The sequence below is a fragment of the Helianthus annuus genome, chromosome 3 (genome assembly GCF_002127325.2).
Source record: "Helianthus annuus cultivar XRQ/B chromosome 3, HanXRQr2.0-SUNRISE, whole genome shotgun sequence".
Classification (NCBI taxonomy): Eukaryota; Viridiplantae; Streptophyta; class Magnoliopsida; order Asterales; family Asteraceae; genus Helianthus; species Helianthus annuus.
Window position 1 is genome coordinate 90,277,152 of NC_035435.2, and position 17,586 is coordinate 90,294,737.

A 17,586-nucleotide genomic window follows, 5' to 3' on the forward strand; every position below is an offset into this window, starting at 1 on the left:
TTAGGGAAATGGGCGATATTAAAAAGAAAGATATTCGACAAAAATCACAAGTTCGATGGGCTCGGAAGGGGATGAAAACACTAGTTTTTTCCATGGTTGTGTCAACATGAGAAGGGTTTCTAATAATATCCCGGGGTTAAATGTCGATGGCAAGTGGATTTTCAAGCCCTCGGAAGTGAAAAAAGAAGTTTGTCGTTTTTTCAAGCAACGGTTTGTTGAGGAGATGCCTGACCGTCCGACTTTGGAGTGTTATGGTATTAAAAAATTGTCTGATGTCGAAGCCGAGAATATTGTGGTTCCATTTTCTGAATTGGAAATCAAAGAAGCTGTATTCGATGGTGGGAGTGATAAGGCACCGGGCCCGGACGGTTTTAATTTCCGATTCATAAAGCGGTTCTGGCCAGTTTTAGCTAATGATTTTGTTAAGTTGTTACAGGAGTTTTTTGAAACATGTAATATAAGCCAAGGAGCGAGGTCTTCTTTTATAACTCTGATTCCTAAAGTTAAAGATCCGGTGGGACTGAACGAGTATTGACCATTTACTTTAATTGGGGTGATTAGTAAAGTTATCTCCAAGGTTCTTGCTAATCGTCTAAAAAAGGTGATGGGTAATATCATTCATGATACACAGTCGGCCTTTCTTTCAGGGAGATTTATTCTTGATGGAGCGCTTATCATTAATGAAATATACTCCTGGGCGAAAAAGACCGGCAAAGAATTATTCTTTTTTTAAAATTGACTTCGAGAAAGCTTATGATAATGTCAATTGGAGGTTCTTGATGTCGATTATGAAGCAAATGAATTTCCCGGATAGATGGTGTAATTTGATCAAGGGTGTGTTACATTCGGCTCGTTCATCCGTTCTTGTGAATGGATCTCCTACGTTCGAGTTCAGTTGCGAAAAGGGTATTAGACAAGGTGATCCTATCTCGCCTTTTTTATTTTTGATCGTTATTGAGGGTTTGTCTTCGATGCTTAGGATGGCTTGTGATAATGGTATGTTTGATGGGGTGCAATTGAATAATGATGGCCCTATTATATCTCACCTTCTATATGCCGATGATGCAATGGTTATGGGTGAATGGTCACAATTCAACTTTAATGCTTTGAAGAGAATTCGTTGAATATTTTATTTGTGTTCGGGCCTTCGAATAAACTTGCACAAGTCGAATTTATTTATTTGGGATAGGGAAGAGTGTGGAGGAGATTGAAGTTTGCGCAAATGGGATGGGTTGTAGATCGGGTGTTTTTCCATTCAAGTATTTGGGAATTTTAGTGGGCGTCAATATGAACCGAATTAGTAATTGGGATTCAATGGTTGATGTTTTCAAAAAGCGCTTATCTTCTTGGAAGGCAAGCGTGGTTTCTATTGCAAGTAGGGTTATTCTTATCAAGTCGGTTCTTGAAAGTTTACTATCGTATTATTTCTCATTGTACAAAGCCCCGGTCACGGTTATTAATAAGATTGAAGTTATCATCAAACGTTTCCTATGGGGAGGATGTGATGAAAAGAACAAGATACATTGGGTCGCTTGGGATAGAGTTACAAAAAGTATAAAAGATGGAGGATTGGGTCTCTCCAAGTTGGAAGATAATAATTACGCGATGCTTTTGAAATGGTTGTGGAGATATCGAGTAGAAAACGAGGCGCTTTGGAGGAAGGTTGTGGACGCAATACATGGTTCGAATAGAAGATGGGAAACAATTCCGTGTAATAATCGCTTCTCAAGCGCTTGGTCTAGATTGGTGAAAGTCGGCTATAGTCTTAAAGTGAATGTGCCTCATAATCACGCCAACACACCAAAAATGTGATATTTAAAGATTGGGCCAGTGACCTATGAAACACGGGGACGACTTGGAGCCATGAGTACCCATCCCGGGGATGGCGTGGGGACGGAAACGTGCCGGAAATGCCATGGGGACGTCCCCCGGACGTTTCCGGAAACATGGGGACAGCATCGAGCATCGAAACGCTTCCGGGAAATTGGGGACGACAATTCAACGTTTCGAGAACGTTTCCTTCATGGCCGGCCCTAAGCAAGTTGAAAGAAACATAGCAGAGTGAAGGTAACGTGACTGCATTTTTCTCCAGCCACCATGGACGGCTCCAGTGGTGGGTGGTGTTTTAGGTTAAGAAGATGAAAAATAGAGAAGATGAAGATGAAGACAGTGGGCCATCAGTTGCTTTTTAGGTTTAGGGTTATACATTTAGTCCCTTAATCTTTCAATAGTTTCTATTTATTCTCTAAAATTTGTAAAAATTTACATAAAAGTATAAAATTAGTTTGTACATTTTAACATTTAACCCTCTTTATTTTCATTAGTTTACATTCGGTCCTTAAGTTTATAAATTATTACATGAAAAGTATAAACTAACATTATATGTGTATATAGAAATTATAAATAGCTATTTTTATATTTCTTCTGCGGTACCTTTTCCGTACCCGTATCTTGGATTTTTGAGTTTTGTCATTTCCCGTATCTGTATCCTTATCGTCCCGGTACCCTAGTCCCATACCCGTTCCCGTGCTACATAGCCCGTGACACTCTCCCACCACCATTTCATGCACATTCTACGAATCAGTATGATTCACTTTGGTTAAGTAGGACACGTGATAGTTCAACAACAGAGATTCATTTGGGATGGTTCAGGAGTTGCATCGGACTTTAGTTGGCGTCAATGTTAGCCGATAGGGCGGAGCTCACGATCCCACACTCCCACACTGATGACCTACAAAGTATATCACAAGTGCCCCACGTATAATCTTCTTCCACCACCAATGCATAACCATCCTCATCTTTGTAAAGCTTATCTGGGCTAGTGTCAACGTTTCAACATATCCGGGGATTGACCTACTCTTATACCACTTTGTTATGGAGTCTTCTTTCAAGGCCATGTGTAGCGCTCACGTTGCTCAGTAGCCAACCAATTTGTCACGCTTATGATATGGGTTACTAGTTTCGTCCTGCCTTGGACTCATTAGGAGAGTAACAACAGCTCTTGACTAGTGGTGTGTTTGCTAGTTGAACATGACTAGGAACGTATACATTCCTAAGACTAGTCACTATGGTGACCAAATTGCACAACCGGTTGCCATGTGGAGAGTAGGACAAAAATTGAAGGAAATTATTTGAATCAAATAATTGAAATTAGTGGACGACCAGGTTGGTGTGGCAGCCAATGGTTGCAACCAACGACCAACGTAATATTTAATTCTTTATTCTTTTTTCTATTATTTAACTTGTATTTCTTTATAATATTTAATTCTTTTTCCTTTTTTTATTATTTAACTTATATTTCTTTATAATAAAACTAGGTTTTTACCCGGGATTGCTTCCCGGGCTCGGGAAACTTAGTTATATTAATTACTATTTGTTATTAATACGACCACATTACATAAGATAAAAATTGATAAAAATGGTGAAATTAATTTAAATTCCAATCCATCCACCTGTTCCGCACCACCATCATCTTGCCTTCCTGCTTTTTAGTGCAGTGTATAAAAGGCCAAATGAGAATACGATCGCCAGTAAAGCGTTAGTGTAAAGCCATTGAACGCAGCAATTAACATCCCAAAAGTTTCCCCTGCAATTCTTGTAAATCTAGATAACACACGCGTTGAAAATCGCCAGAAGAAACAACAACACAACTGTCCAAGAGCAGACCCTACAAAATTTAACGTCAATGATTCACCGCTATATTAAGGACTGGAAATTAGCTAAACTGATAACTATTTCAAACCAAGGTCAAAGAAATTACCATCCAGCCCAAGCCAAGAACAACTCGCGGCCTAAATCGTGCTTCCCTCTAGCAAAGTTATACAAGTAATTGTACATTATAACAGTCGGTTCCGCAACTCCCAATATGAGAAGAGGCTGTCCACCAAGTATTGAGTGTATAAGACCACATATTGCAGTAGAAGCTAATGTTTCAACAGTGCTCAAGCTTCCATCTACAAACCGAACGAAAATATTAACTTACAAATACATAACTATATCCTTTAACTTAACAGATTGAATCAATCATCAATTATAACACCTGTATCTCTACTAAGTTGCTCCCCAAATGACTCACACCACTCATACCACAACTCCTTCGGGCCCCATCATGTTGACGAGCCCCATGACTCACACCACTCACAAATACCCTTACAACGTTCCGACTCTCACCACTCCTTTCAGAACCCCACACCCTACTTCCAAAGCAGGTTCAACCCAATGAACCAAGTTGAAGAACCAGTGGGTCCTAACCCACTGGGACCCGCAGATCACTATCCAGAATTTCAGGACATGGATGTGGACGACGGTCCAGATCCTGAAGTGCCACCTTCTAGGACGCCCACGCATCCCATTGAAATTTCAAACGGATCTTCTTTTCATGGTTTGCCATACAGAGGCCCCGATATATGGGCCGAAAGGTGGAGCTCATATAAGTGGGAGTTTACTCCCCCTCACCACAACTCACCTCCACACCAACAGGTTCCCTCCGAGGACCCACACTTTCAGGCGGTTACGCCACCGCCACCGCCAGCACCGGAGCAACCACCGCCGCCAGAACCGTCAAGGCGGAGAAGAAGTGCACGGATGTCCGTGCGAGGGGGTTTTCATTTCAGCACCACCAACATTCCAGCAACTATCCTCCTATCTTCGAGGACCCACAATTGGGTGGCCTTCGAATGCTGTTTCTGAAGTCGACTTTGCACCAGTCGCACCTGCACCACCACCCATGGGTTATGAAAACCCAATCCTTGCTTACCCAGATGCAGCTGGGTACAACCCGTTTGAGCCACAAGCTTACTCGGGTTATAACTACAACAATGCACCTGCTGTCGATCCATACATTAAGGCAGCAAACTTTAATGCTCTCTACCCCTCGCCTTTTCCACCCGCGTACCAAACTGGGTACCCTACATATGGGTATCAATACCCACCAACTCCACAACCTCAGCAGCAGCAGCCACTGTCACACCACGACCACATAAAACATCAAATCGTGGAGGAAACGTCAGGGAGTGTTGTAACAGAATTATTGTTTCACAACCATGGCATTTAAAGTTATGTTTTGTTTATCAAACAAGAGTATTACATTGTCTTAAACGAAAGAAACAAGAGTACATAACATTATTTTAAACTAGTCTTGCTTCTTTTAAGTTACTAAGGCCTGAGTCCACCCTAGTGTATCCTGAACCAAACCTATGCACCTGCTCCTGAAAATACATGTGAAAATAGGCACGTCAGCATAAAAATGCCTGTGAGATACATAGGTTTTATGAAAATAGGATTCATGACTTAAGTTTAAAGAAATGTTTAATAAAAATTGGTCATGAATCTTGTTTTGTGTTTTCTTTTATAAGTCATATGAAAATGTGATAAGAAATCAGATTATATAAAAGAAAGGTGTATGGTTAATAAAATAACCAAGCAAAATGAGTTGTATAAAACAAACTGTCTTGTAAAAAAATGTTTTCTGAAAAATAATGTTATTTATGTAAAATGTTATATGTCTAAACTGAAATGATCTAAATAACGCTACGATGTGTAATATCATACAAGCAGTTATATATAGGAAGTACCAGCGGCGTATCCACCATGCTTGTATCATATTACACACGCCTCGTTACTCAAATCACTTACCCAAACAAACCATCAATGTAAATTGTTCATGTTTAAACCAATTGTCAAATGTTATTGTGTAAACCATGTCAAAATGTTTATGTCAAGATGTAATTCATGTAATGTATAACCAATGTAAAAAATGTTCATGTATCAAATGTATATCATGTGATGTGTAACAAAAATGTAATGTATGGCAAGTGAAATATATCAACTAAACCATAGGTAAAAATGCACAAAACAAGGTATTGAAGAAAAAACATAGTTTAAATCAAAGTTATGTTTTGTGGAAATGCATGCTATACTGATACAAACATCTATGCGGTATTGTGAAAATGCATACATTCAAGCCTTGAGACTATGGCGATAAACCTTTAAACAAATTAAAGGTTTATCTAAGTTATGTGTATCGAATTCGGTCATTCCTTCCATCCAAACATACCTAGGATGCCAGGAACGGGAGTTGTCAATTCCTATGGTACCACTACCTACTAACGAACGACATGGCCAATGTTAATGAATGTATTTTTGTCCCATTTAAACAAACCAAATGTCATACCAAAATGTAAGCATGTGATGTAAAACAAATGTACTAAGTATGCAACAATGGACATACATAGCATGAAATGTCATGTAAAACGATGTACTAAGTATGCGCTAAATGAACATACATAGCATAAAATGTCATGTAAAACGATGTACTAAGTATGCGCTAAATGAACATACATAGCATAAAACGTCATGTAAAACAATGTACTAAGTATGCAACAAAGGACATACATAGTAAAAACACAGTGAAATCATGTACTATAAGTGTACTAATGAACATAGCAAGCGTATGATATGAAAACATAGAAAGCCCGAAAGTAACAAGTAGGCACATGTGTTTCACCCCAAAATGTTTGAAAAACAGTAAAAGAGGGGACTATGTACTCACTTGAGAGTGCTCAATAGTCCTAGGATAACCACCAAGCAATGCTAGAGATCACGGAAATCAAACGGCACCTAATATAGGTAACTACGTTAATAAACGGACCTAAATCGGAGGATCGGATAAAATGTGGTTTCGTAAACCAAATGAGTGTAGGAACTCATGTAATATGGTTTAACAAAGCCTACATTCTAAAACGGAACCTATCCTAAGTGCTTTTGACCCATTACGACCCGTTTAGGTAGCTTATGCTACTTTAACGCGTCGTTCGCGTAAAACGCGTTCGGACCGCCTAACTAGTCCTATGCCAAGTAAAATATTCCTTAGCATGTCTAATATTGTTGCCAAATCAATTTAGATGTCAAAAGTTATGTTACATATGCTTAAAATGAATTTTTGGCGCAAAAAGGGCATTTTGGTCATTTACCTAAGGCATATATACTACCTATCATACAACTACTTAAACGAAGTGACCATAAGGTATAACCTCGGAAGGTTATTCCCTATACAACTATGGTCACCTAATGTGTTTGGTTGGATCCTAATGATCGACCAGACGGGTCGGGTTCGAAAGTCTAAGCGATTGATTAGATCGCTTACCTTACGACCCTATATAAGCACAAATCTAAAAGTGACGAGTTAAACATGTTAAAACATGTTTAACGAGGTTTGAAAACAAGTTTGATATCAAGACAAAGGGTCTTGATACCCAAAAGTAGTTTGGTTACAAAATACGCAAGAATACGCATTTTGGCTGAAACTACGACTCGTCACTATGCCTAGATAACGTGGTAATCAGTAGGTATATCCACAAAGGACTATGACCACCGTGATTACGCTCACGTTATGAAGTTCAAACGAACTTCGTGTTGGCCATTGACTGGTCAATGTAGAAAGTCAAACAAAGTTTGACTTTCATGCTAAAAACGCATAAAAGAACGAAAGAGGACTTACAAAAGGTCCAAGAAGGTTTGATTCCAAGTATTCTCAGGTATGAAGTGAATAATCACATCAACTTAGAGAAATCTCAGAATCAAATGTGAGTTGGGGGTCAAATGGGTGGGGGTTTATATAGTTTTCGTACAACCGTTAAGATCGTTCATAAAAAACCGAGCTTCAATCTCAGCCGTACACCTCATGCCCACTGATTTCTAAAACCATTGGCACCCAAAACCAGCCCATAGAATAGGAGAAACCATGTGCAAAACAAAGGAGCAGCTGGGTTTAATAAAAATGAAGTCTGCTGCTCTGGGACCTGCTTACGGACCGTAAGCATACCCATACGGTTTGTAAGGACCTGTTTTGCTGGCAGAAAGTTTCACAAAATGGCAGAACAGGCCCCTGAGTCTCCGAACTTGATTTTTGATGCGTTTTGACACGTTTAAGCCCCGTTAATCTCATTTTAAGGCTCAAATATGAAGTTAAAGTATAGGGAACTTAAAATATGCTCAAAAATATGTCGGATGTCATTTCGTTTGGCCGTACGGTTGTGTTGTTCGGTTAATTACCACGGAAGTCGTAACGGACATGAAAACGATCCAAATTGCGAAACTAATGAAGTTTTGACAAGCCAATCACTAAAATGAAATATTTTAATGATTACATAAATTTTTGGATGTCCGGATGTATTCAGAACGTAAGATATGCGCGAAAATGCAAACTTATGCACTTTTTGACGCTTTTAGTCCCTGAATGACCAAAACTTTTATTTTAGCACACGGAACCCCTCAAATCCTATTTCTAAGCTATGTAAAGGATAATTAGGGTACGTTTAACTTATGGTCATGTTCCGGAATGTTCGTTACAGTTCAAATCGACATACTTCCGCAGTTTGTCGAATTTAGTCCCTGTAAGCGAATAAACTTGATTTTGCCATACCAAAGCCTTCAAAACTTATTTCTAAGTTATGAAAAGGTTATTTAAGGTATGTTAAGCATATGTTGATGTTCCGGAGTATTTGTTGCGTTAAAGTGATTACGTTTGCGCACCAGTTTGCGTATAACTCTCCAGAAAGCGATATAGAGTTTGAAATTGAATAAAAATCAAACACGAATTTCCATAGGTTTCTCAACAAAATGCATCGTGTTATCAACACGAATTTCATCAAGTGGTATGTGGAGGTTCTCATCAGCCAAACACTTCTTGAGATTGGACACGTGAAAGGTTGGATGAACATTTCCAAGTTCAGGAGGTAACTCAAGTCTGTAGGCTACCTTACTGATTCTTTCAACGATCTTGAATGGTCCAACATATCTAGGTGCAAGTTTTCCTGTCTTTCCAAATCTGATCACACCTTTCCAAGGTGAGACCTTAAGTAATACATGATCACCGACTTGAAATTCCAAGGGCTTGCGTCGTCGGTCTGTGTAACTCTTTTGACAGCTTCGAGCTATCTGAAGGTTATCACGAACTTTCTTAACCTTATCTGTTGTCTCTAGAGTGAGGTTTGGTCCAGTAAGCTGAGCCTCACCGATCTCATTCCAGCAGACTGGTGAACGACATTTTTTACCATAGAGAGCCTCGAAAGGAGCCATGTTGATGCTGGAGTGATAACTGTTGTTGTAGGAGAATTCAATCAATGGAAGATGTGAATCCCAACTACCACCAAAATCGATCACACAAGCTCTAAGCATATCCTCCAAAGTCTGGATTGTTCTTTCAGTTTGGCCATTTGATTGTGGATGATAAGCTGTGCTCAGATTAAGCTGGGTCCCCATAGCAGATTGCATGGTTCTCCAAAAACGAGATGAGAATTGAGCATCTCTGTCAGAAATAATGTTCAAAGGAACACTATGTCTAGATACAATTTCATCTACATAGATTTTTGCAAGCTTATCGGCAGATAAATCCTCACGGATTGGCAAGAAATGCGCTGACTTGGTAAGACGATCAACAACTACCCAGATGGCATCATGACCTTTCTTAGTGCGCGGAAGTTTGGTAATAAGATCCATAGCAATGTTTTCCCATTTCCAAACTAGAATCTCTGGTTGCTCCAATAAACCAGAAGGATGTTGATGTTCAGCCTTAACCTTAAGACAAGTAAGGCATTTTGAAACGTATAAGGCAATGTCTTTCTTCATACCAGGCCACCAATACTGAGTACGAAGATCCTTATACATTTTGTCTGCACCAGGATGAATAGAATAACGAGACTTATGAGCTTCATCCATATGCAAGGTGCGAAGATCATCTTGACTTGGGACCCACAAACGGTCCATGAAATAATATGATCCATTGTCCTTTAGTTCAAGATCAGGCTTAATGTGATAGGGTAACTCCTTACCCATCAAACCTTGTGAAACACATGTATGTTGAGCCTGAGAAATGCGGGCTTGGATATCAGATCGAGCTGGAATATCAGATTGAACACGAACACAATGAAGCTTGACACGTTCTTTACAACTCAAAGCGCCAGCCACGATATTCGCCTTACCAGGATGGTAGGGAACTTTCACAATCATAGTCGTTTAGAAGTTCAACCCATCGTCGTTGCCTCATGTTGAGTTCTTTCTGATAGAAGATATCTTGAAGACTTTTGTGGTCAGTGAAAACCACACATTTTGTACCATACAAATAATGTCTCCAGATTTTGAGAGCGAAAACAACTGCACCTAACTCAAGATCATGAGTGGTGTAGTTTTTCTCATGTACCTTCAACTGCCTCGATGCATATGCTATGACTTTGTTCCTTTGCATGAGAACACAACCAAGACCCAAATTTGATGCATCACAATATACGACGAAATCATCATTGCCCTCAGGCAAAGATAGAATAGGCGCATCACAAAGTTTCTGCTTCAAGGTCTGAAATGCTTCTTCTTGTTTAGTTCCCCATTCAAAGGGTTTGTTCTTCTGAGTTAGAGCAGTTAGAGGAACTGCAATCTTCGAGAAGTTTTCAATGAAGCGGCGGTAATATCCCACGAGACCAAGAAAAGAACGAACCTCAGTAGGAGTAGTAGGTGTATCCCAATCCTTAATAGCGCTGATCTTGGAGGGATCTACATGAATACCTTGTTCGTTGACAATATGTCCCAAAAATTGAACTTCCTTATGCCAAAATTCACACTTGGATAACTTGGCAAAAAGTTTCTCTATCTTTAGGAGTTCCAGAGTAAGACGAAGATGTTGCTCGTAATCAGCTTGCGTCTTAGAATAAATCAAGATGTCATCAATGAAAACGATGATGAACTTATCTAAATAAGGCTTGCAGACCCTATTCATCAAGTCCATGAAAACAACAGCAGCATTAGTCAAACCGAATTGCATAACTGTGAACTCATAATGCCCATATCTTGTGCGGAATGCTGTCTTGGGAATATCTTCTTCATGCACACGAAGTTGATGATACCCAGAGCGAAGATCAATCTTCGAAAAACAAGTAGCACCCTTTAACTGATCAAAGAGATCATCAATGCGAGGTAGGGGATATCGATTCTTGATGGTAAGCTTGTTAAGCTCACGATAATCGATACACATCCTTAACGATCCATCCTTCTTCTTGACAAAAAGAACGGGAGCACCCCAAGGTGAAAAGCTAGGACGAATAAAACCTTTGTCTGAAAGCTCCTGAAGCTGCTTAGATAGCTCTTGCATCTCAGACGGTGCAAGACGATATGGAGATCTGGCAATAGGATTTGCACCAGGTACAAGATCAATACGGAACTTGACTTGGCGCGCTGGGGGAAACTATGTAACTCTTCAGGAAATAGTTCAGGATAATCCCGAACAACAGGGATATCCTGAATAGACTTGCCTTTGCCTTTATCTGCTACAACATGTGACAAGAAGGCCACGTAGTTCTTTCGCAGATACTTCCGAGCTTGAAAACAAGACATGAGCTTGAGACTACTAGCAGGTTTCTCACCACGAACCTGTAGGATCTCACCTGTCGAGAGTGGAACACGAACAAGCTTCTCGAAACAAACTACCTCTGCGTGATGCTTGGCTAACCAATCCATACCCACAATAATGTTGAAACTCCCAAGTTGCATTGGCGTGAGGTCAATAGGAAAAAGATGGTTGTTAAGGTTCAACTGGCAGTTACGAAGAACTGAATCGAGAACAATGGGATCACCACTAGCAACTTCTACTATCAAAGGCTTTCCTAGTTTCGTTCTAGACACGTGAAGCAATGGCTCAAAAGATAATGACACAAAACTCTTATCGGCACCTGAATCAAAAAGAACAGAAGCAGATTGATAGTTAACAAAGAACGTACCGTTCACCACCTCGTTGTCTGCTTGTGCCTCAACAACATTCATGTTAAAAACTTGACCTCGAGCCGGAGCCTGATTCGGATTTGCATTAACCAGCCTTGGACACTGGTTTTGATAATGGGTCAGGTCCCCAGAATTGTAGCATGAACCAGGAGGAAAATGAGGTCGTGCAGCTTGTGCTTGCTGTTGAGCAGGCGGTTGAGCAACCTGCTGAGCTGGGTTAAGAGCGGCTTGATTCTGAGAAAAATGACAAACATCAGCAAGATGACCTGAATTCCCACAGTTGGTACAAAAACGGCATGGAAGTTGCGGTTGATGGTGACTATTGCACCTGTTGCACAACGGTGCATTCCCTGCATACCGTTTCTTCGCTGGAGGCTGTGCGGGTTAGTTGGGGGCTGCTTGATTAACTTGGGCAGTGACAACAAAATTTTGGGAAGCCTTACACTTCCTTGACCCCTTCGAAGAACCAGAATCCTTGCCCTTCTTGTTTTTACCTTTCTTGCTTGCACCCTTGTCAGACAACTGTTTCTTGCCCTTGTCACCCTTCCTATGTAACTTACCCTTTCGAACTTACGACTCAGTCAATGTAAGGACTGCCAAAAATGTTCCTAAACGACCCGTAAGTGAAAACCTGGACCCTTGAAACCCTAACGTACATGAAAAACCAAGAAAACAAGAAATTTGACCTTCAGGCGGGCCTCGTAAAGGTAAAGCATGGCCTTACGCGGGCCGCGTCAATTTAAGATTTGACCGGATAAGCATCCGGGCCACGTGTTGTCCATCTGGCACACCTACTCGTGACACACAAGCCCTACACGTAGACTAGGTGGCCACGCGGGCCGCGTAAGTTTTAAGAATGGGTTACGCGGGCCGCGTAAAACCTATTTTTCAGCTATAAATTGTTTAGTGCATGAGTAGTTCACCCGTGTTGAAAACTTTGATCAAAAATGAAGTTATACTGCTGAAATTCATAATTTCACATAGGGAGATGCTGCCAAGATACCGGGTATTAACTCGATCGCTGCTATGATTCAATGTCCGATCGATTGAAACTATCCGATGGATGTTTAAGTGCTGCCCACATTAGGGCTATACTTTGTCATTCGTCGTGAATTCGATGGATGTTTAAGTATTGGACTTTGTCATTCGTTGTGAGGGTTTGTATCTCATAAGTTATCGTAAATGCTGTATTAGTTACTAACCTAGTTCGTGTGCATTGTTGTTTAAATTAGGTTATCAGGCTTATCAGTAGGCTAAACTTTGCCCATTTAAACTTGCAATGTGAGTCATTCTCTTTTTATTAAACAGTGTTTTACAATACTCCAATTATTTTCAATGTTATAATTACATGGATTAAGTCGTGGTTATCTTGAATCACTGGCAAGTGGGGTATTGTGCACATTACTAATTTCTCACGGTTAGGCTAATAAATCCTTGCAGTGATAATCATCACTACTTGGGTGAAAGGACCCAATAGTGGTATGACCATCGTCACCAGGGTGTGACACGGCGCCAGATAAAAAAAAAAACAAGATAAAAGCCATTGTAATTGCTCTTACGCTGTAATTGATAGCTAGGTGTCATTTTGTTAACTTTGAGTGACTCACCAGTATTTCCCCACTGACAAAAATATTTTTAAAACATGTTTCAGGCAACCTCATGTGAATCAAGGAAAAGTGCTATGGAGCACTAATCAAGCTTGAAGGGTGGCTTAGTTAAATAAATAAACATGTTTTGTAAATCAGGGAATTTCCTCATGAAATTCCGCTATTGTAAATTACGGGGTTCGTCCCAGGTTATGAAATAAAATCATCAGGCATTTTCAAGTTTAAAAGATCCTGTTAAAACTTCCGCTATCAAATCAGATAATAAATACCACGGGTTTTTCTGTCCCGCGGCTCCTGGACCGGGTAAAACCGGGACGGGGGCCGTGACAGAAAAATGTGGTATCAGAGCCACTGATTTAAGCCAATTGAGTATTTTTAAATACTTAATTTTTCTGATTGCCATTCTGACATTCTGTGAAATTTTAGTTTACAAAATTTTAAACTTAGAATTTTGTGTGTTTCTTCATGTAGGATCGTTGACTGACCCGAACGAGTCGTTCAGAGGTAATCTCCTATGTTTCAGGTGCGGAATAACAAGAAACGTAGGTAGAAATAGCTTGTTCTTCACTTTAATCTCTAGTTTTATTGATTTGACAGCGTTTACAGCACAAAGGTCACACCGGCAGAGCTTCGGCGTGGAAATCAACAACAACCTTACAGGATCGCTCAAATGAAAGGTATATATAGGGCATGTGGTTCGCTTATGTGACATGTGCACATATGAGCGGACCTCCTATGAGCGAACCTCATATGTCCACATAAGCGAACCTCCCTTCTAAACACAATAAAAGCGAACCTAGCACTCTAATCACATACAATCTCGTATTTTCTCGTATTTCATGCCCTAATCTATACAATGTAATATATGACTCGATCCAAGATGAAATCAACAGATGTAGTGCACCAACAGACTCCCCCTCAGATGTTGATGGAGTCGACCATCGAGTTACCACTGTGCTGTGTCTTCACATCTTCAGTCTCTGTGCTTTTCTTTCTCTCTATCTTCAGACTCCCCCTCACGATTTACTGGCATTCCTTTGTTCTTTAGAAACATCTTCAGGATCGTTGTCTGACTCTTCACAAATTCAAGATCTATTTCCAGGATCGAAACTTGGCTATCTTCAATCAGAGATCTTCATAAATCAATACCTGACACTCTATCTTCAGATTCAAGATCGAAACCTGGTTATTCCTGCACATTCTTAACCCAGAAATAAATTTTCCAATTTTAACAATTTTTACGCACCAATACTAACATGTGCACCAATCAACACTCTCCCTCAATTCTCTTTCTTTATGATGAACCACTTGAAAGGTTAGATTAATGAAAACATTTGATTCCACACAAACATTTCCCCTCAAATATTACTCATCATGTTTAGCACTCGGAATTTTGAAAATCAGCTTTTCGATATCAGTTGTCGAAAATCTTTTTGACTTTTTCAAAATTTTATGCTAAAACACACTGAAAATCTTTTTGGATTTTGAAATAAAGAAACATGAAACGCAGTAAAGAAAAAATTTACATACAATATTTTTGTGAGTTCGTGTAAGAGGATCATATCAGTTTATGAGACATGTCACTAACACCGTTAAGCTTGATTTCATTTTAAGTTCTAAACAATTCACCTAGATTGTCAGTATATCGGTCCACTGAAATTTTCACACAAAGTTCAATTGATCTGAGACACGATATTAGTGTTTTAAGAACTTAAACTTATCCGTGTGTCCCACTACTTGAATATACTCCCGTATCCAGATCCAAATATTCAGTCTTACAGGTGAGTATACCACAGATGATATCTGTTCAGGGTTTAAATGCGAGGGCCGTGAGAGCACAGGTCGATACTTCCGTATACGCAGAGAGATGACGGCTTCGACTCTTCGGTGTGTCCCCTTTAGAGGATCTTTTGATTTCAACAGCAGCGTCTATCAATTTTATTGTTTCATCAGCTTGCTGAGGGCGGCGCTTATGTTTCAAAGCGTTTGCGGAAAGCATTATCCGGGGACTAGGTCAGTACTTCCATACAGCAGAAGTCCCGGGATAATACCCCAGATATCACTGAGCATAAAGACCTAGTATCTCAGAATAAGGGACCTTTCAAACAAGATTTCAGGGGTTACCTATATATCCAAGTTTGTGTTAACCCACAGAACAAGCAAGTTAGAAATTTAGCTTATATCTCGTCACAATTTACTAAATGTGTAAAAACCTACTGGCACATCCTCAGTGAGATTGTTTATCACATTTTATCTTTACATTTCTTTAGCATGTTGTGACAGCCTACTGATGTACTATCATTTCCTCTTTTCACAAGAAACTCATTTTTGAATTTTATCATGTTTTTGGCTTTTTCAAATTGTAACAACTCGAATTTCCAAGATTCCTATTTCGCATTTATTGCACGTTCATGTATTATCTAGTTGTTTAATTGCACAAATAATTGGCTATGGAACTGTAACGTTTTGATACAATGAAGTGTATTGTGTGTTTATGCATGGTTATGAGTTAATTGTGAAAGACCTGTCTAATACATAAACTTGGTGGTGAAACTGTGAAATTGTTGTGAGACGGTGTACTTGTGTAAAAGTTAATACTTGAGGATATAGAGAGCAATTAGTGAAATCCTAGTGATACCTAACCCTAATCTCCTTCCCTAATCATTCACTAATCATCACACAAGAATCAAAACACGTACCCTCATATTTTCTAATCCTCTCTACAACCATCTTCTCATCATTCTTGGATTCACAAGTTCTTTTGCATCAAGTTTGATTACCAATCCATCTAGAATCAAGTCAAGGTAATTGTTTAATCATTGTTTGTGATTAATTGTTGATTGATTGATGCATGTAAACCCTAGTTCTTCACAATACTAGTTCTGTAGTTATTGATTGAATCCTGATGATTGTGAAATGATATCGATTAGTTGTGTAATTGGTTGCTTGATATCAAGATATGTCTGATATGATGAAGGCGTTAATTATTGAATTGATTTCTGCTGTGCAATGTATGAATTAGGGTTTTCCAGATCGTATGAATATAAGAACGTAACTAATACAATCACATTGAACTTGAATATTCGTATGTATGATTATTGGCTGTCTGAGTTTTATGATTTAAAGGTCCGACCTTTATATATATGTAGACTAGTCCGACTTTTATATACATAGCATTGTCCGAACTTTGTGAATAATATACATATGTGTACAATGGTCCGAATTTTAGACAAGCTAACATGTCATCCGAGTTTTAAAGCATAAAGCAAAGGTCCGAACTTCTTACTAGATTAAGGGTCCGAATATTATACATAATATCTAGTCCGAATTATTCAATGAGCACACATGTAATCCGAGTTTTTATATATAACCCTTTGTCCGAATTTTTAAGGGGAGAAACCCCCTTAGTCCGACTTTTGTGCATGATACGGGATGTCAGAGCTTTTTATTAGACAAGGGGGAGGTCCGAGTTTTCTTAGGGGTGTGAGTTTGGTCCGAGTTTCTTGGCCACTCCCCCATGTCCGACCTTTTACCCCCTCACTCATGTTATCCGAGTTTTAAACCCCCACCCCCATGTTCTGTCCGAGCTTTAAACACCCCCCTTGGTCCGAATTCTTTGTGCATGGGCAATAATGTCCGAACTTTAAATTCTTGATGATCTTGTCTGAGTTTGATACGTGATGCTTTGATGTTTATATATATTCTGAGTTTGAAGGTGATACATGATCCGAGCTTCCTGTTAGTACTAAGTCAAAACCCTGGATGAAGAACATACTGCCTGTTACTTGTTACTTGTTACTGCATGTTAAGATACTGCATGTTACTGAATGATATTGCTTGGTACTGTATGATACTATAACTACATGCTACTGTGTAATGTGATTCTGTAAGTTACTGTTTGAGCATCAAGAACCTGTAAACCCTAATTGAACATCAACACTTACCTTGGATTTATGTGCAATATACCTTAGGTCGTGAGTAACGGACTTAAGCACTAATTAACCCTAGAAGCAATAACATACCGAGCAAATCGAGGTGAGTTCACACCCTTACTAAGGCATGGGATTCCCAAGGGCTTGGGAATGGGATTGAAGGAATGAGATTGACTAGATTCGTACATACACGGTTACTAGACTACCATACCATCGTCCTCGGTTGTGCAGGACACATACGTAAAACCTACGTATACTTGTATTGCTCACTGTCCTCAGGT